Source organism: Siphateles boraxobius, unplaced genomic scaffold, assembly GCF_051911475.1.
Source record: "Siphateles boraxobius isolate OS27281-9 unplaced genomic scaffold, OSU_SipBor_1 48, whole genome shotgun sequence".
Classification (NCBI taxonomy): Eukaryota; Metazoa; Chordata; class Actinopteri; order Cypriniformes; family Leuciscidae; genus Siphateles; species Siphateles boraxobius.
Genome location: NW_027509119.1, coordinates 3,635,585 through 3,656,013, shown reverse-complemented (window position 1 = coordinate 3,656,013; position 20,429 = coordinate 3,635,585). Strand labels below are relative to the sequence as shown.

General features: G+C 44.5%; 1 pseudogene; it reads left to right on the top strand.

Moving 5' to 3' along the window:
• Nucleotides 1-589: 589 nt before the first annotated feature.
• Nucleotides 590-4,343, top strand: LOC143710780 (uncharacterized; annotated as a pseudogene).
• Nucleotides 4,344-20,429: the final 16,086 nt, after the last annotated feature.

Sequence of the window (20,429 nt, the reverse complement as noted above, 5' to 3'; positions counted from 1 at the left end):
ATCTGCACTGTACTTTACACCGTGAACACAAGCAGAAGATGCAACCAGCACTGTACTTTGATTGCCGTTTCGCTGATGTAGTGAGCGCTGAACATTTTCAGGGAAAGATGTAATCATAAGTGACCTCACTTTATCAATTTCCACAAAAGGCTTAAAGAATGACGCAGAATCCAAATGGAAGGCCATCATCTGCTGGTGTCTTACGGTCAAGGTGTGTGCAACATTCTTGAAATTACGAGTGTCATGCACAACCTGTTTGAAAATTTTGTGCTTCCCTTCAAAACGCATTGTCCACACATCAACTAGTGGGCCAAAGGTTTTTATCATTTGAGGGTAATGTTCAATAAAATGATGTTTTGGACGGAGTTTGTAGGTCGGAAAAGTTTGCTGCAGTAACTCTCTATGTTCTGAGATTTTACAAACCAGAAAGTGGATTAACTCTTCAGTAAAGTGCGATGACATTACTATTTCTAGTATATCTTTTAGAAGCATCAGTATCTCCCATGCTGGGTCTCCTTCGGGGATATTATGGCCTATCATCAATGGAAGCAACCTTAGGAGAGCCCAGTTTTCATGGCCGTTGCCCCGAATGGTTCTCTTAGAGATGAAGGTCTTTGGAATGATCTGTGGTTGGTCAGCTTTATCTGAGAATGTGTAAGGAAACTGTTTAATAGCCTTATTCAATGAGTCCAAAGAAACATACTTCTTGTTCATTGTCATGATTCTGCCATCAGGTCTGTGAGTTCTAGTATTTTGGCAGGATCATGACAGACCCATGTTATGTGTGCAAGCACATGGCCTTGTGTTCTTGTTCATTTGTTTCCCAGTTTAGTCTAGTCAGTCTGGTATTCTGTAGTGATGGGCAGATCGAGGCTTCGTGAAGCAATGAAACAGTCGAAGCAAATGTGCCATTTTGTTTCGAGGCTTCGAATCAATCCGAAACCCGTCTCCACGGTGACACCTAGTGGTCACTTGCAGGTGTTGATCTGAAACAACCTTTACAAAGAGCTAATAAAAAAATGTGTTGGTTTTTTTTTTTTATTATAGTATTTTTGCAAAAAATATGAAGCTTGTAACCTGTAGTCTCTTCACATTGCATAATGTGATTTTGGTCATGAAAAATGAATATTAATAAAAATAAATCAAGCCACAATGTCTCCCTTTCTTATAGCTTTTTATTCAAAAATATTAATTTCTCTGCTGTTGAAGGACTCAGCCTACTTCTTTTTTTACAGATAATTTCTCCAGCCTTGGTTGTGAATTCTGAATTATTCATTCAGAATAATTTTTAAGAATGAATTGAATGGAATGTTTTAGTTCATGCATTCTCCTATTGCAGGATATACGAGAAATACTCAACAGTAGGATCAACAGTAATAACATCCTTACGAGACAGGCACCTAAGCCTCAAGGAGCGACGTCAGATGGTGCGGTTATTGGTTTCTCATTTGATGGAAAGTTTTGAGGAAACGTGAGTACAAGTAAAATAACTTGACTAATACATTTAAATAAATAAACTAGCCTATTTAAATGATTGTTTATTTGTGAAACCCATCAGCTGAGATCAAAAAGGAGATGGCTTTAGCACTAACTGCCCAGTTTCCTTGCCTGAAGAACAACGAGGGACATGGATATGTAAGTTGTGCTGATTCTGATTAGAAGATAATCGAGAGCTGATAAAGAGGATCAGTTCCCACTTTTTTTCATAAGAGTGATTTATTTATATTTATTTGCTGCAGGAGTCATGGTATACACCTGGTCGTTATCGTCACCCTGCAACAGGTTACCTGGAAGAAAGACTACACAATGTGAGGAAACGTCTTAGAGCCCCACACAGTCAGAGACAGCACAGCCATCACAGAATTCCTCTTCCCGACCAAGTTTTCCACTGGCAGGTTAGAACTAGGGATGTGTCATGATTGTCCGAAACAAGTGCATTTTTAAAGGGCCAAGTGAGTGAGATTTTTACTTGCAATTGGACAAGTTGCCAGTACAGGGCTCAACAATAAGGACTGTTCGATGATGCTGAGGACAGTTGATTCATTAATGTTACTATTTCATATAAATCCAAAGAGTCATGCTTAAAGAAGATGGCCATCTTTAAATATCTGCAAAGACCAGAGCATTAAAATTACATAAATGTAGGCCTATATTACATGTATAGTCTCTTAGTTTATTTGCTTCTATTTTAGAACACTTGATGATTATCTAATAAAATCCTCAAAACTGAAGCAATGCTCTTATAGCTGCAAGTGCTTGAATGGGATGGATTACTCAAATAAGCAAATTCAGTCATTTACATCCTACATTTTAGCTTCCTAAATGACTTGCCTATATGTTTACAACAACTTCCAACATGGTTGTGACAATCATAAACAAGGGCCAGAACAGTTTTTAAGGTTAGTAAATCATGGCAAGGTTGTTTTTTATTTTATTTTAATTAATTAATTTAATTGGTGTGTGCCTAAAAAGCTGATAATTTGAATCGGTTTTTAGAGAGAGAGAAAACATTTGCAGTGCTAAGGGTACCCCAGAACCAGGTTTGGGAATCACTAAGATAGTTAATTATCACTCAAGTTTTTTCCAGATGTTGTCCCTAATTTTAGTGTGTTTTATCTGCTGTAGAGTCTGAGTCATCTTTGACTGAACTTCACACAATGATTGAGTGGCTAAATAACAACAGAAGCCCCCACAGCCAAGTCGAGGAGTTAATGAAACGTACAGCACCTCATCGTGCAGCGTGGATTCGATCCTCTGATACAAAAACTGTTGAGGAAATAAACAGAGAATATCCCAGACTTAACGATTTTCCTGGAATGGTGAGTTTTATTATTATTTATTATTATGAGAATTATTTGCATTTTAGGGAATTTATTGAAGGGTTGTCTTGGCCTGTAGTAGAAATCCTACATTATTTAGAAAAGTAAAATGCTTCATTCTATTGTTACTTGTAATCTTGCAAAAAAATGTTCAATTTAATGTTTTTGTTTAGATATCACAGGACTTTGGAGTTTTATTCCCTGACAATGCAGACCGCCTTTATGAGTTTTGGGCTCCTGTCTTCACTGACCGGATTTTACTTTTTGCAAGAAAAGAACCCAAGGCTGCTGATGTCCTTCTTGAAAGTCTGGAAACATTGTCAAATGGTAGGACATACTATTAAAATCACATAAAGTATACCATTTCTAGTCTCTGCACAGGTAGTTTCAGATCTGTTGACCAAATTATAGTTTCATATCACTTAAATGAAATTTCCAAAATTACTTTTAGTATCTAAATATCTATGTTGAGCACACTCTTTCTGGCATGTTATTGAATAAAAAAAGGTACATTTCTTCAGGAATACTGTAATTATTTGAACAAGAAAAAAGTAGGGTCACACTTGATTTGATCCACTGGTTTTTTGAAAACTGTAAACATTCTTTCTCTAAACTTGTCGTTCAAGATGTTCGTGGTGAAGTTGCCTTTAAAACCCTTCCTGCTGTTCTGCCGTTATCGCCATACCGCACAGATGGGAAAATGGTCCGTCCAACTTATGCTGAAATGAAGCACAGCTTCATTGACATTAAACCAGTAAGTAAAAGCAACACTGCAACATCAGCTGTTGACTGGCTATATATATATATATATATATATATATATATATATATATATATATATATATATATATATATATTATGAGGTTCATTTATTGTTCATATAAAATTTTGTACAAAAATGTAATGTTTTGGATAAAAGCGTCTGCTAAATGATTAAATGTAATGTATTCACAAAACAAATTATTACTCTGTTTTGCCTTATTTCCAAAACAATCTGCAGTTAAATGTTCTGAACAAACATAATCCTCTGATGATCCAAAACGCCATTAAAAATAAATAAATCATCCACTCATTTCTAATGCTGGAATCAATCAGAAAGATGTGCAGAAACACAGAAATGCTGTTTATTATGGACATGTAAATAAATATATTGTATCCATAGAATGTTCTTCACTATATATGCCAACTAAAGTATATTTATCTTTTAAGGTTGGAACTAATATGGTGCATTACCTAATTAGTGAGACAAGCCAGGATCCACACATCTTGGTGCTTGGGGACAAAGAGAACTCCTCCCAAGTTTTCATCATTTTCAACGTGGAGGCAATTGAAAAGGAGACCATACTGCAAGCAGTGGATGTGTGCTTCAAAATATTCTACATCTATGACATTAACTACCCAAAGCCTTCTGCTACCATTTGGGAGTTTTTACAGCATGCTGTCTATAATATTCCTGAAGGAGTTCCTTCGATACATTGCCACCTCTTTAAAAGCTTTGTTTTCAATGTTACTGATCATCAGTAGGTCCAGTAGCCAAACACCATATTAAGGTGTTTATAACACAATGTGTACAGTATGACCTTTTTTAATAAGCATATTTATTTTTTATTGTACTAAATTTGTGTACTGTATGTACAGATGGATTTTGAATTTGTACTCTATTTAGAGTTTTCTGTGTGTTTAGGCACATCTATACAGTATAGCCTTTTTAATAAGTATGTTTATTTACATTTATTGTGTCACATCTCTGTATGTTTTTAATTTATGTACTGTATGTGCACGCATGTTTTAAATTTGATGTGTATATTTTAATATTTGCAACTCATAATTGTTTGTTATATTTATTATACACGTATATATTTGCATTCTAGGTTAACTAATATTTATTACATTATTAATTTAATACTTGAAGCATGTTAAAACATATTTATTGTGTTTATACTCCAATAAAAAAATTTTTTTTTAAAAATTGTATTTTATTTATTAAAATAAGGTCCTAAATAAAAATAAATATTTAACTCAACTGTTGGTTTAATTTAACCCAACTGATATTTAACCCAATGCATTGGGTTAAAATAACCCACAGTTGGGAAGGTGCTATACCACCCCATAGCTGGGTTATTCGTTGGGTTATTTTTAACCCAACATTTTTAAGTGAGTATGAGCTTTGAAGCAGACACTCTCTGTTCCTCTGACATCTCTGTTGTTGCTAGTTTGAATGGTTGAAGAAGTGTCAATGATAGTTGAATAATGTCATACTCAAGACTTGTCAGGGGAGCAGTATCACTGTTTAAATTGGCAAGTGCATTACCCACTGGCTCACGTTGCTCATACAAGCGTTGTAGCATGTCGAATGTGCTGTTCCATCTCGTTTCAACCTCCTGTATCATTTTCAGACTTGGTCTGCCCATCAAGCTCTGCATCTCCACAAGCTTGTCCTTTGCTTTGCAGCTGGATCTGAACAACCCCACTATCTTTCTGGCTTTCTGGCGAATTTCATTGATGACTGGGGTTTGATCCAGGGCCTTTTTCACTATAAAATTCAAATTATGAGCAAAACATGGGACATGGCGAAGGTTGAGTAGCTGGGCACTTAGGATCATGTTGGATGCATTGTCAGTCACCATGCAGTGAACTTTGGAGGTTATTCCCCACTCAGCCATTAGCAAGGCTTTAGCCTCCATGAGATGCTGGGCTGTGTGGGTTTGGTAAAACCTCCTTACACCCAGTAAAACAGTTGCCATTGTTGCCTCTGGTGTTATGTAATGGCATGTTACACCAAGATATCCATCCATATTAATGGAAGACCACATGTCAGCCGTAAGGCTAACAAATTCCGCCTTTTGTAGGTCCTCCATTGTCTTCTCCTTGGTTGTGTTGTACCTTTCGCTGACCATTGTTTTAAGCACCTTCCGGGATGGGAGGACATAGCTTGGATCAAGCTTGTTCACAAAGGCCCTGAAACCCTCATCCTCCACGATGGTGAAGGGCTGCAGATCCTTCACCACCATGTTCAGAAGAGCCTCATCCAATTCCCTCTGTCTGCCTTTTAAAAGAGAAGATAAAACATACTTTCAGACAAATATATTGGAAAAATAGTAGCCTACCGTGAAAGTAGTCTACTGGTTCATTTGGAAACCTTCCTAAACAAAGTTAGTTATGTTATGAATATTTATGCTCAGTGTGCAGAGAAAGATAAAGTGCATTATAGAAATACAACAATTACAAAAAAACAAAATGATGTCTTGGCTGTAGATTGGGTACTCATATGTAGACATATAAAATGTATATTCACAAAGTATAATATTATATTGACAACATTTGTTTTTAAAGTGATTGGCAGTTGTGATTGGGATGTTAGGCATGTCTTAGTCCATGGCCTTTCTAAACAATGGCCCAACACTTAGTTATTATATTTCACTTATAATTAGCCTATATTTCAAACAATGCATACCTTGCTTAGATGGCCCAGCAGTGTCAGTAGCAGGCCTTGGTACAGGGGGAACACTACCATCCTCTGCACCCAGCAGAATGGCAGGATGAATGCTCCTCAAATGGCGCATCATGGATGATGTATTGTTGCAGTAGGCTAGCTGCCGATCACAATACACACATCTCACTTTATTTGGGGTTTCCAAATGGAAATGCTCCCACACCACAGATGTACGGCATCTCTTCTGTGGAGCCTCCATTTCTATCTATCTATCTATCTATCTATCTATCTATCTATCTATCTATCTATCTATCTATCTATCTATCTATCTATCTATCTATTATATGTAGCCTATCTATCTAATAATCTATATGTATCTGTAATATATGTATCTATCTATTAATATATATATATATATATATATATATATATATATATATTCTATCAATGCATCTATTAATGTGTCACTATATGTACTCTGTGTGTCTCTAAGTCAATGTGTAAATGTAAATTAAATCCTAAATATAACTAAACAAATCGCACTATAAATGTCACTATATCACCAAAAATCCGCTATCTCAAAACCAAACTCCTCTCACAAAAACCCACGATATGAAAATGCGTTGACAAAACTTTTATACTGTGTGATTGTGTGATTTGTTCCCGAACCGACCAATCAATGAAACCCTGATTCGGAGGAGCACTCCACCTGATGAAACACTTAAAGGCTTGTTCGACTTGAACCAGCGTTGCACAGACCGATCGGTTGATGACATCAAAGTACCGCGAGAGCGATTCAAAAGCATAAGGAGCCGTCTGCTCTCTAATCGCTCTCGCGGTACTCTGATGTCATCAACCGATCGGTCTGCGCAGCGCCGGTTCAAGTCGAACAAGCCTTTAGACGCTTCATTTAGCCGTTGTCACGTGACGTGGGTGTTTTGAATCACGCTTCGGATCAGTGTTTCGAATCATCTTTGCTTCGGGATCTCGCAAAGCTTCGGAACGTCTGTTTCGCGCCAGCCATCCTTAGTATTCTGTGTTCCATCTGTTTTGCTAGTGATGGGCAGATCGAGGCTTCGTGAAGGTCCATATTGTTTCGAGGCTTCAAATCAATCCGACACCCGTCTCAACGGTGACACCTAGTGGTCACTTGCAGGTGTTGATCTGAAACAACCTTGACGAGCCATGAGAATTTTTTTATTTTTTTTTATTGTACTTTTCTAATATGTGAATCTTGTAACCTATAGGCTCCTCCCTGTGCATAATGTTATTTTGGTCCTGCAAAATGAATATTAATAAAATAAATCAAGCCACAATGTCTCACTTTTTTACATATTTCTATTCAAAAATATTAATTTTTCTGCTGTGGAAGGACTTCGCCTACTTCTTTTTTTACAGATAATTTCTCCAGCCTTTGAAAAAATCCTCTCACAAGGGACACTTGTTGCTGGCATGCAAAGATTTTTTTAGCTAGGACATACAAATGAGGAAAGATTACTGCTCTCTCTTTCAAGTAAATTAGTGGATCATGAGTTCTGGGCAAATACGCATCGTTGATGTATTTTTTCACTTCCACTGTGGCATCAGCTGTAGCATTGTGTATCATCTGGGTTTGATGGATACGAGTATCAAAAAGTTCCCATAAATTGCCCTGTGTTTCTACTGGTGTTGATGGTGATGATGTTGATGGGGATGGATACATCTATGCATACCTTGCTTAGATGGCCCAGCAGTGTCAGTAGCAGGCCTAGGTACAGGGGGAATGCCATCCTCTGCACCCTGCAAAATGGCAGGATGAGTGCTCCTCAAATGGCGCATCATGGATGATGTATTGTTGCAGTAGGCGAGCTGCCGATCACAATACACACATCTCACTTTATTTGGGGTTTCTAAATGGAAATGCTCCCACACCACAGATGTACGGCATCTCTTCTGGGGAGCCTCCATTTTATCTATCTATCCAAATCTATCTAGATATGTATCTCTAATCTATCTATGTAATTAGATATATGTATCTACAATCTATCATTTAGATATGTATATATATATATATATATATAATATGTATCTATAATATATGTATTTAGACATGTATCTATACATGTATCTATAATCTATGTATTTATATATGTAGGCTATCTTTAATCTATCTATCTATCTATCTATCTATCTATCTATCTATCTATCTATCTATCTATCTATCTATCTATCTATTATCTATATATACTATGTATCTATTAATGTGTCACTATATTTATACTCTGTGTCTCTAGCCTATCAGTCAATGTGTTGTGTAAATTTAAATGTAAGCCTAAATATAACTAAACAAATCGCACTATAAATGTCACTATATCACCAAAAATCCGCTATCTCAAAATCAAACTCCTCTCACAAAAACCCACGAGGTCAATATTCGTTGATTTCACTTTTATACAGATGTGCGATTGTGTGGTCTGTTTCCGACCGTGTCAATCAAATGCTGTTCGGTGGATCACACCTGATGAAACATTTAGTGAAACACTTCGAGGCTTCGTTTGGCCATAGTCACGTGACATGGGTGTTTTGAATCACGCTTCGAATCAGTGTTTCGAAACATCTGCGCTTCGGGATCTCGCAAAGCTTCGGAACGACTGTTTCGCGTCAGCCATCCCTATGTTTTGCCCCCTCGTGGGTTTTGTTTTCCTGTTTTTGTCATTAAACCGTGTCTTATTTTATACTGTCTGCGTTTGGGTTTATCACCACATCTCACCGTGACAGAATGAACCGAACCATTCTGAACCCAGCGGACAGTATGTCATCCCCACTAAAACAACAATCAGCTGACCAGGAACTATGGTGGCAGTCAGCTATCAACGACAGCAAGTTGGGCAAGCTTCCTTTCCCTCCCCAGGGAGAGAGGTCCCTGAGAGGATATGCTCAGGCCGTGGAGGCAAAGAGAAATTTTTTACCGGAGAGCCTGGTTAACCGTTGCCTCATCGCGGGTCTCAAAGTTCCTCCACCTCTGGCGGAACGGGAGAGGCTGGCCCACCGCCCGTTCCGGGACATGGTGGACTGCTTGGTTCGTCGGGAGTCACAGGGTCCCATGGTGTCGTCACCTCCTGCCTGTCTGCCGGTGATCCTGGAGGATCTGAGGTTAGGCTTCGTGAGGCTTGGAGAACAGACTCGTCCCAGTTCGACTCCCGAGGCATCATCGGCTCCGCGAATCAGGAGGAAGAAGAGGAGACCTGCGTCTGCCCAGCCAGAGCCAGTTCACGTCCCGTCTGTCCAGCTAGAGACTGTTCACGCCCCGTCTGTCCAGCTAGAGACTGTTCACGCCCCGTCTGCCTTCCTGAGCTGGGACTATCTGGAGAGTCTGGCTCGGATCTTAGAGAGGCCGGTGTTCGGTGTTTCGGAGCTGAACCCAGTGCCCGTTCCAGAGCCCGCTACGGCAAGCGCTGTTCCAGAGCCCGCTACGGCAAGCGCTGTTCCAGAGCCCGCTACGGCAAGCGCTGTTCCAGAGCCCGCTACGGCAAGCGCTGTTCCAGAGCCCGCTACGGCAAGCGCTGTTCCAGAGTCCGCTACGGCAAGCGCTGTTCCAGAGCCCGCTACGGCAAGCGCTGTTCCAGAGCCCGCTACGGCAAGCGCTGTTCCAGAGTCGGTCGCCGTGAGCGCGGCACCCAGTCCTGTCCCATCACCAACCATGTTCCCCGTCAGAAGTCCCCGGACTGTCTCCTCGTGTGTCCCTGTCTCTACTGCCCCCGGACTCCCGTTTGTTTCCCCCTTCATGGTTCAACCTAGGACTGTTTCTCCGTCTACTCACACCACTCCACCCAAGTCCGTTCGGGTCCCCCGTCCTAAGCCCACACCCTGTAGTTCCAAGATCACCGTCCCGCCCACCCACCCTGGATTCTCGCTCAAAGACTCTGTTGTCCCTCCGCCTCCCCTTCCTTGTTTATTTTTTCTGATATTTCACCCCAACCCGGTCATTGTTCATGCTTGTATGCCCCTGTTATTATTTGTCATGTTTTGTTGGGTCTGGTCTATGTCTCTGTCAGACTTGTCCCGCGTTTAATGTCTCCTTGGGGAACGTCTGGTAGCCGCTCTTTAAGGAGGGGGTACTGTCATGATTCTGCCATCAGGTCTGTGAGTTCTAGTATTTTGGCAGGATCATGACAGACCCATGTTCTGTGTGCAAGCACATGGCCTTGTGTTTTGGTCATGTGCTTGTGTTGTCTCGTCTCGTTACCCCGCCCCCTTGTTATCCTGATTCTGTCATTAGTGTTTCACCCGTGTCACCTGTTATGTTTGATTAGTCTTCCTATTTAATCCCCTTGTGTTTGCTGTCTTGTGTCGGTTCATTGTTATACGTTGATCGTGAGTACCCTGTGTACATCTAGTCATTGTTAGCATCTCTTGAAGTCTTGTTTGTTTTCTTGTTCATTTGTTTCCCAGTTTAGTCTAGTCAGTCTGGTATTCTGTGTTCCATCTGTTTTGCCCCCTCGTGGGTTTTGTTTTCCTGTTTTTGTCATTAAACCGTGTCTTATTTTATACTGTCTGCGTTTGGGTTTATCACCACATCTCCCCGTGACAGTTCATCAAATCATGAAGACACAGTGACATTTCTGCTGGTACTATACCCTCTAAAAAGTCATGCAGAATGTCAGGTGGAAAACCATCCACCACATGAAAGTGTTTCAAGTTTTCATTCAGTGGACACCCTCTTTTTACGCCATGATGCCTGGCCATAGTTTGGTCATGTATAACCTCTTGCACATGTCGGTCATGGTCCTCTCTTGTCCTTGGCTGGTGTAGACCTGATCTGACCTCCTTATCCTGCATGTCATCTTGTTTACACATACAAAACCGACAAAAGAGATCTGCTGCAAAACTCTCATGGAATCCTGCCAAACTGTGAGCCCCTAAGTTGTCCGCTGCTACATACAATACAGTGCCTTTAACACTTTCTGCTAGCTGTTCAACATACACACCGTGTTCCTCAAGAGTGACAAGATCCTGAATGAGAGGACGAAGAACATCTGCATAGCCAGGTTCTTTCACAGTCTTCACCTTACATAAAAGTGCAAGTTGTATAGAGTGAAGAGCTGACCGATATTTGGAGTCAAGATTAGCAAGTACCCAATATACTGCACATAGTTTGTGTTTTTTCTTGGATGTTCCCAGTGGATTAGCAACCTCAAAATCATCTATATATATAGCCCAAGAGCGATCCTAAATTCAACCACATTCAAAATAACATTTTCTTTAAAATGAGAGCCATCTCTGAATGAGTGGTATCCTTCCGGTGAAGCACCACATTCTACATGCAGCACCTTATCCAAAATATCCTTATTGCTTAACAAAGCCTGCAACATTTTCAGTGTGGGGACATATACAACAGAACTATCTCTGTCAAGACGAAACTCAACTGGCATAACAAGAGGAAATTCTTGCTGTATATAAGATGCTCTCCTGCTAGCTGTTGATAAGGATCCTCCTGTAGAAGTGAATTTCAGCAGGACATTTGTTTGTGAAACTGCATTTACAACGTCACTAACTATGGAATTATCCACATCACCACAATGCTGACTGATAATCTCCTGAACTTTACTTTGAAGTAATGGCTGTGAAAGTAAGTGGATCTGATTGATCTGCTGAATAATTTCTTGTGTAGCACTTTCTGATGTATGCAGGATTGTTTGCATTTTCAAAAACAGAGCAGCAAGGTTACGTTCAAGCTGACTTTCCAAGTCCTTTATGTCACATACGGACTCTTCAAACTCAGACTCCATGTCATCCTGTGAGGAAACATCTTTCTCCACTTCAGTCAACTGATCTTGATGTTCAATGTTTGATACTATTCCAGTTTTAAAATGTGTTGTAGCACTCCCTCTGTGTACCCTACTTTTGTGTGCATTAAATGTTGAATATACATTGCTGTAAAAATCACAGCCTTCGTATGGACACAGAACTCTCTGCTTAAGTTTTAAATGGCTGCGCAAGTGTGTGAAAAAATCTTCTTCAGTGCAGCGCTCTATGTATTCACATAATTGGCAGTGAAATACTGCTGTGGGTTTACTTGCTTGTCCAATGTCTGATTGACAGTGCCAAACAGATAAATGCACTTTGAGTGCATTAAAAGATTTGAAAGTGCATAAGCAATCGTTATGAAGACATGGTATTGGTTGTTGCCGAGTAAAGCCTCCATGTTTTAGGCGATAGTGTTTTAACAACTGTCCTCTTTTGTCTGTAGAAAAAATACACTGCTTACAGGTCCACTGCATCTGCAAGAAATTATTGTAAGTGGAAATATTAGGTCGGTCGTCTTATGTGCATGTGTTCACTCGCACAGACTTCACTTGGTTGAAAACTCGAGATGACGTTACAAGTCGCGGTAGATATTTTACAAGCACGGAACAGGTGACGTTAAAGTAGCATTGAACACACAGGGTGCAGATGTTGGTTTCGGTTGTTTGATAGGCTGTGTCATTTACAAGAAAGGAAGATTTGCAGGCTGATCAATATCCCACCCCTCCTGTGACCCATGGTTTGACTATATTGACGTTTTTCCACCGCATGGTACGGTACGGCTCCACCTCTGTGGTACCACCTCTGTTGAGGTTCCAAGCGTACCGTACTGATACTAAAATGTGATGTGAAAACACTGCAGATCACTGATTGGTCAGACAAAATCGTCACTACCAGCGTCGTTGTATTTGTGAGGCATTAAACCCGCTAGATTTAAATAGCCAGTAACAGCCACCGCTGTAGCACCGGTTTTTAAACTACTTGCTTGACTTGCTTGAAGAAAAAAGAAAAAACCTTCCAAAAAAGAAATGGCTGAATCGTGGTCAGTGGACGAAGTGCCGACTTCCCTCACGGTGGGTTGCCAAGGAGCGGATAAACTATAACAATCAGTCTAATCCCACCCACTTTGAAGCGGTACTAACTGCAGTGGAAAAGCAAACCGAGCTAAGGCGAACCGAGCTGTGCTGAGCAGAGTCGTACCACACAGTGGAAAAGCGAAGCGTGCAGTACCATGCAGTGGAAAAGTGTATTCAGATATGTGTATTCAGAGCCAGTGAGCAACGGACTTTAAAAATAATAATAATAAAAAAACTGCATTAACGTGTGATAAAATGATTGTCTGCGTTAATTAATGAATGTGTTATGGTGCCCAGCCCTAATATATATATTTTATAATATCCTCCAAAATGTTGACTACTACTTACCTCCAGTGTACTCCAGCCCGCACTGACAAAGCAGCTGTGAAGAGCCCTCAAGGCAGTTGTCACAAGCACTTCTGTAAAGGACAAAGAATGTCTTAGTTAAAAGAAAGCTTCACTTACATTGATGTGATTTGTAGATTAAAGACACATATGTGCATACTTTACAGGCATTACAGAATATTTTATATATATATTTTATATACAGTTTTCCAATATAAATATAAAAAGGTATATGTCCTCTCATATGAATATTTGAAGATTCAGATTGAGTTTAAACAATTCGAAAAATTAATATAAACAATCCTGACTTAAGTATAATTACAGCAATATTAGCAACCACATTTACTTAAAGAAATAATAGTACTTGTTTGAAAGAAAGTGTTTGTTTGTGACTAGCTTTATACTAAAAATTGTTTAAAGTACATTCTGATAAATCAGTGCATTAGCAGCATTTTATTTACATTATTTGATCTTCAAGACTTTTGCAAGAGTCACAAGATAAATCTGAACCTGTGAGATGATAATTTGTTGAGGAAAGAAGAAAGAATAATTCAGACGTCTCATAAATACACCAGAACGTTTCTTTCATCTATTTGACACACAAGTTTGCAATAGATTAAACAGAAACTAGTAGTAAAGTAACTTATGTTCCCTTTCGTTGTCACTCCGAGTTACATCGGATGACGACGAATGGGGTTTCGCTTAGAACACCTATCGACTTTGAGTGTTACAAACCGAGCCAATGGCAAAGAAATGCCATGGGTCTGCGGAATTTGCATAGCGTAACTCCGCCCCACCTCGTGGGTATAAAAGGAGGAAGCCGGCAACATGCAGATATGTTTCTTCGCTGAGGAGCCAAGAGTATTTCTTCACTCAACAGTCATCTCTGACTTTACTCTACGAGACGATCTTCTCTCTCCGGTGTTGATGTGACGGCGATCTGCAGCGAGCTTACAGTGCCTGCTGATCTGTGCAGTGATCTGCCAGTGTGTGAGTGTCCCCCTGTGCGCTTCAACATCGCGGAGTTTCTTTCTCCTCTCATAAAAGAGCTCGCACTCGGCACGTCTTTTTAAAGACGGCTCGCCCATGCATTTCTGGTTGCAGCGGACTGGTATCGGACTCTGATGGGCACGAGTGCTGTCTAGTGTGTTTGGGCTTTGATCATGCTTGAACAGCGCTCGTGGGTGACTCATGTTCTCTCTGGGAACGTGATCATCGCGTCATATATAGGTCGAGACTCGGTGAACTCGCAAGAGTGAGAGTCCCCTCATCCACCCTCCGATCTTCGGCTGGTGGCCAGGTTGACCTGAGGGTGTTGGTCTGGAACAAGGCGCCGACTCTGTGTCCGCGACCCCAGCCCCCCTCTTTAATGACGGTGCCCGCTAGCGAACTGATGATTCCACGAGTCTACCCTTGGGTGGCCCATGTGTTTTCATTTGAAGCTACAGAGGATGATGCTGTGTCTGTTGCAGCATCACTAGGTGGGTTTGATTCTTCTGGAAATGACGACTCGTCACAGCTGCCACCCTCTGATGTGCATACGGCTATGCCTGAGTCTGATCCGGAGATGACGGCCATGCTTTCCCGGGACGATTGGTTTTTGGGTGAGGCCGCTGACCCGCGTCCGCGGCAAACCCCAATATCTTTCCTCCCGGACGTGCATGATGAGAATACGGGTCCGCTCGTTGGTCTCATCCGCCTTTCCTCCCCTCAGGGGCCGCTGCCCATGGGTACACTGGGGTCCCCCGGGTTGAACGCTCTGTTGCCATGCTACTGTGTCCTCAGAGTGCTTCCCGGCACAATCCTAAGCACCCGTCCAAAGCCTGTAGTTCTTTTCGTTTACACTAATCTGTGGCGAAATCCTATAGTGTCACAGGACAGGCAGCCGCCTCATTGCATCTCAGGACCATTCTGCTGGTCTACCTGACCCAGATGCTCAGGACATGCAGGAGGGCGTGACTGACCCGAGGCTCTTCAGTGAGCTGCGCGCCGCTACTGACCTTGCTCTCCGAGCGATGAAAGTGGCCGTACGCTCTCGGAGTCAGGTGATGTTCACCATTCTGGGGCTGACCGGTCTGATGTGCACGATGTCGGGCGGACCCGTCTGTTCGACACCCCCATCTCCCAGGTCGGCCTCTTCGGCGGCGCGGTTGAGTGCTTCTGCCCAACAGTTCTCAGCCGCCCGTGAGCAGATTGAGGTTAATCTGCCCGACGGCCCCGCCGTCCGCTCAGATCCCTCAGTCTGCCCACCGCCGAAGGCGCCCTCCCACAGTTCCAACCCCGCTCGTTCACCCGGGCCTGGCTCTGGAAGATCATAGGGGGGATGCCACAGCCCTCTCCAGCCCCGCCCCCCGCTAAACGCCGGGTTAAGCGGCACTTTTGAGATGGGCTGCTCAGAGATGAGACTCAGTTCTTTCCAGGAGTTGGTAGCAGGGCCACTCCTTTTCCCCGGTGCAGGGCTGGGGAAGAATCCTTATTCAGAAAGAGCTGACTCTCTCGTCTCTGAGCATACAGAGTTCTCGGACGACACTGAGCGCCGACCACAAGCCGTGCTCTCCTCGTCCCCCTCTGTCCCAGAGGCGGTTGACACGGCGTGCCGTCCAAGGACCGCTCGCCCCTGTCCCCCTCTGTCGCCAGACCCCTGACAGAGCAGGCCCCCGTGGAGCGCTGGTCCTTCCCTGGCCTCCTCTGTCAGGGTGCGGTTATGACCTTGCCCCCACACCGGGCCGCTATGCCGTCCACGTCTGGGCCGGTCATTCCGCTTCGCTGCACCACCGGGGGGACGTCTGTGGTTCTTGACGCCGCTGGCACAGTTGGGAGCCTGCCTAGAGCTTCCCTATCTGTTCCGCTGGGTCGCGCGAACCATCGGCTCGGCTATGCGATTCAGTTCGCACGGTGTCCTCCCCGCTTCAGGGGAGTCCGCTCCACTTTGGCCGATGGCTATGCCCCTATCATGAGAGCGGAGGTTGCTACCCTACTGGCGAAGGGTGCGATTGAGGCTGTCCCTCCAGCCGAAATGAGGTCCGGGTTTACAGCCCCTACCTCATTGTCCCAGAGAAGTCTGGTGGGTTACGGCCAATCCCTGACCTACGCATCTGAACCGCTCCCTTCACAGGCTGCCGTTCAAGATTTTCCTGGCCAAACGCATTTCTGGATGTGTGTGCAGCCACAGGATTGGTTTGCAGCGATCGACCTGAAGGACGCCTACTTTTATGTCTCCGTTCTCCTTCGACTCAGACCATACATACGGTTTGCTGTCAGGGCGCGCGCATATCAATACGCTGTTCTCCCATTCGGGCTAGCCCTGTCTCCTCGCGCCTTCACAAGGTTGTTGAGGCAGACCTTGTTCCTCCATGGGAACACGGGGTTCGCATCCTGAACTATCTCGGTGACTGGCTGTCTTAAGCTCTCTCCTGAGACCAGGTTTGCGAATACAGGGACCCAGTGCTCCGGCACCTAGCTCCTCTGGGCCTTCGGGTCAACTGGGAAATGAGTAAACTTTGCCCCGTGCAGAGGAGCTCTTTTCTCTGTATGGACTTGGTCGCCTTCTCCACTCAGCCATTGCTGACTTGCCTGAGTCTATCAAGCGCAAGAGTACGGTTCCACTGAAGTTTTTTCAGAGGCTCCTGGGGCATATGGCATCTGCAGCCGCGGTACGCCGCTCAGATTGCTTCATATGAGACCGCTTCAGCTTTGGCTTCGCGACTGAGTCCCGAGGTGGGTATGGCAACACGGCACCCTCCGAGTACCAGTTACTCCGACCTGCCGTCAGTACTTTACCCCGTGGTCGAACCTCAGTTTTCTACGGGTCCGAGTGCCCCTGGAACGAGCTTCCCGGCACGTTGTTGTCTCAACAGATGCCTCCACGGGCGCCATGCGCAATGGACATGCTGTCACACTCTCATGTTGAGCAGAAATGCTCCTGAAAAATTCAGTGAGATTTATCACACCAGGTGTTGAGCAGAAAAGCTCCTGAAGTTCAATGAATTTCTTCACACTTAGGTGTTGAGCAAGGTTGCTCCTGAAGCTCAGTGATTCTCGCATGTAGTGTTGAGCAGTATGGCATGTCTATTGCCTCGAGTTGCTGGCAGTACGCCTTGCCCTGCACCGCTTCCGGGCGTTGCTCAGGGGTCAACACGTATTAGTCCGATCAGACAATACCGCCACAGTAGTGTACATCAACCGTTAAGGTGGTCTACGCTCGCACCGTATGTCGCAACTCGCCCGCCATCTCCTCTTATGGAGTCAGAAGCATCTGAGGTCGCTTCGAGCCATTTTCATTCCCGGAGTCCTGAACTGTTTAGCTGATGAGCTCTCACGGCTTCAGCCCTCCCTGGAGAATGGCGACTCCATCCCCAGTCGGTTCAGCTGATTTGGGACCAGTTCGGGGACGCACAGATAGATCTGTTTGCCTCTCACGATTCGACCCATTGCGACCTGTATTATTCCCTGACCGAGGGCACGCTCGGCACGGATGCACTGGCGCACAGCTGGCCGCGGGGCCGCAAATATGCGTTCCCCCAGTGAGCCTTCTTGCGCAGGTTTTGCGCAAAGTCAAGGAGGTCGAGGAGCAGGTCCTTCTGGTTGCACCCTACTGGCCCACCCGGACCTGGTTCTCCGAACTCATACTCCTCGCGACAGCACCTCCTTGGCCCATTCCTCTGAGGAAGGACCTCCTTTCTCAGGGACGGGGCACCCTATGGCACCCTCGTCCCGATCTCTGGAACCTTCACGTGTGGCTCCTGGATGGGACGAGGCAGGTTTGAGTACCCTACCACCAGCGGTGGTGGCTACCATGACTTCCGCTAGGGCGTCGTCCATGAGACACGTCTATGCGTTGAAGTGGTACCTCTTTGTCAGCTGGTGCTCTTCTCACCGAGAAGACCCCCGGAGATGCTCGATCAGTGTTGTGCTTTCCTTCCTTCAACAGGGGCTGGAGCGAAGGCTGTCTCCCTCCACCCTGAAGGTCTATTTTGCCGCCATTGCCGCACACCATGACCTCATCGAAGGTAAGTCGGTGGGGAAGCACGACCTGGTCATCAGGTTCCTGAGAGGAGCGAGGAGACCAAATCCGCCTCGCCCTACTCTCGTTCCCTCTTGGGACCTCTCAGTGGTTCTAACTGCCCTGAAGAGTGCTCCATTTGAGCCCCTGCAATCAGTCAATCTTAAATTCCTGTCTATGAAGACAGCGCTCCTGGTTGCACTGGCCTCCATCAAGAGGGTAGGGGACCTGCTCGCATTCTCCGTTGACGAAGCGTGCCTGGAATTCAGGCCGGCTCACTCTCACGTGATCCTGAGACCCCGGCCTGGATACGTGCCCAAGGTTCCTACCACTCCCTTCCGGGACCAGGTGGTGAACCTGCAAGCGCTGCCCCTGGAGCACCTCAGTCCAGCTCTTTGTCTGTTATGGTGGGAAGCTGAAGAGAAAGGCTCTTTCCAAGCAAAGGTTGTCTCACTGGATAGTGGACGCCATTGCCTTGGCATACCAGCAGCAAGGTCGACCGTGCCCCCTCGGTGTGACTGCCCACTCCACCCGGAGTGTGGCGTCCTCTTGGGCTCTAGCGCATGGCGCCTCGCTAACAGACATCTGAAGAGCTGCAGGCTGGGCGACACCTAACACATTCGCCAGATTCTACAATCTCCGAGTGTAGCCAGTGTCCTCTCATGTACTCGCTTCAACCAGCTAGTACTGGATCCGCTCAGGTGTCTTCGCTTGCTCGCCATTCCACTCCACGGACTGGATATGTGCGATATTTCCTCAGGTGAGCTTCTCCGAAAGCCCTGAGTTCCTCCAGCACTCCTGACGTCGGCGCCAGTGTCTATTGCCTGCGCGTCGGCTAGGTGCCTCCCGTGTGCATGGTCCCTCCTCTGAGCGACCCCCACATGTGTATTTCCACTGTAAGCCTCTCTGAGCATGTGTCTTTCCCTTGGCAAGCCACCTTGCCACCCCTGGGGTTGAAATATTCCACCTGCGGCTGGACACCCCAGTGTTCTCCATATGCATCCCTTTGGGTCATATGTGTATTTTTTAAGTCCCCCCCTCTGGGTTGGCAATAATTGCATATTTCCTCTAAACTATGGGATATGCTCCCCAGTGTACCTTGGTATTCCTGTGCTAGATAGGAGTCCTTCGTCCGTGCCAATCTCACGACAAGGATCTCAGATTTACGCAGGGCACTGGAAGACAGCCGAGAAGGTGGCGTGATTAGAATGGTAACCCCATTCGTCGTCATCTGACATAACTCGGAGTGACAAACGAAAGTTAACGTCTCGGTTACGTATGTAACCCTCGTTCCCTGAGTAGGGAACGGAGACGTTACGTCTTCCTGCCACTTTCCGCTGTACCGCGGGGATCGCCTGAGCTCAGTCTTGGCTCCTCAGCGAAGAAACATATCTGCATGTTGCCGGCGTCCTCCTTTTATACCCACGAGGTAAGGCGGAGATACGTTATGCAAATTCCGCAGACCCATGGCATTTCTTTGCCATTGGCTCGTTTTGTAATACTCGAAGTCGATAGGTGTTCTAAGCGAAACCCCATTCGTCGTCATCCGACGTAACGTCTCCGTTCCCTACTCAGGGAACGAGGGTTACATACGTAACCGAGACGTTCTCTTAATCATCCGACCAATGTGGCTGCAAACTGTGTGTGGCCTAGCTTACAAAAAGCCCCAGTCCCTCCAGAAAAACGCGATTAGCAATCGCATGATTCAATGCATAATCAGCCAAAGTCCGCATTTTTTCAAATACGACGCATAAATTGCCGATTTACATGCAAAATATGCAGAGCTTGCATGATTTCATAATCCCCGCATTTTCATTGCAAAAAAGTCACATATATCTTAGCAGAAAGTTGAAAAATGTTGCTCACATATACACAATACAATCACACACACATCACAAGTTAAAATTGTTACAAGGAAAAAAGTAGGCCTGCCTTACACTATGTAAAACAATAAAGGTTTGTTAATGTTA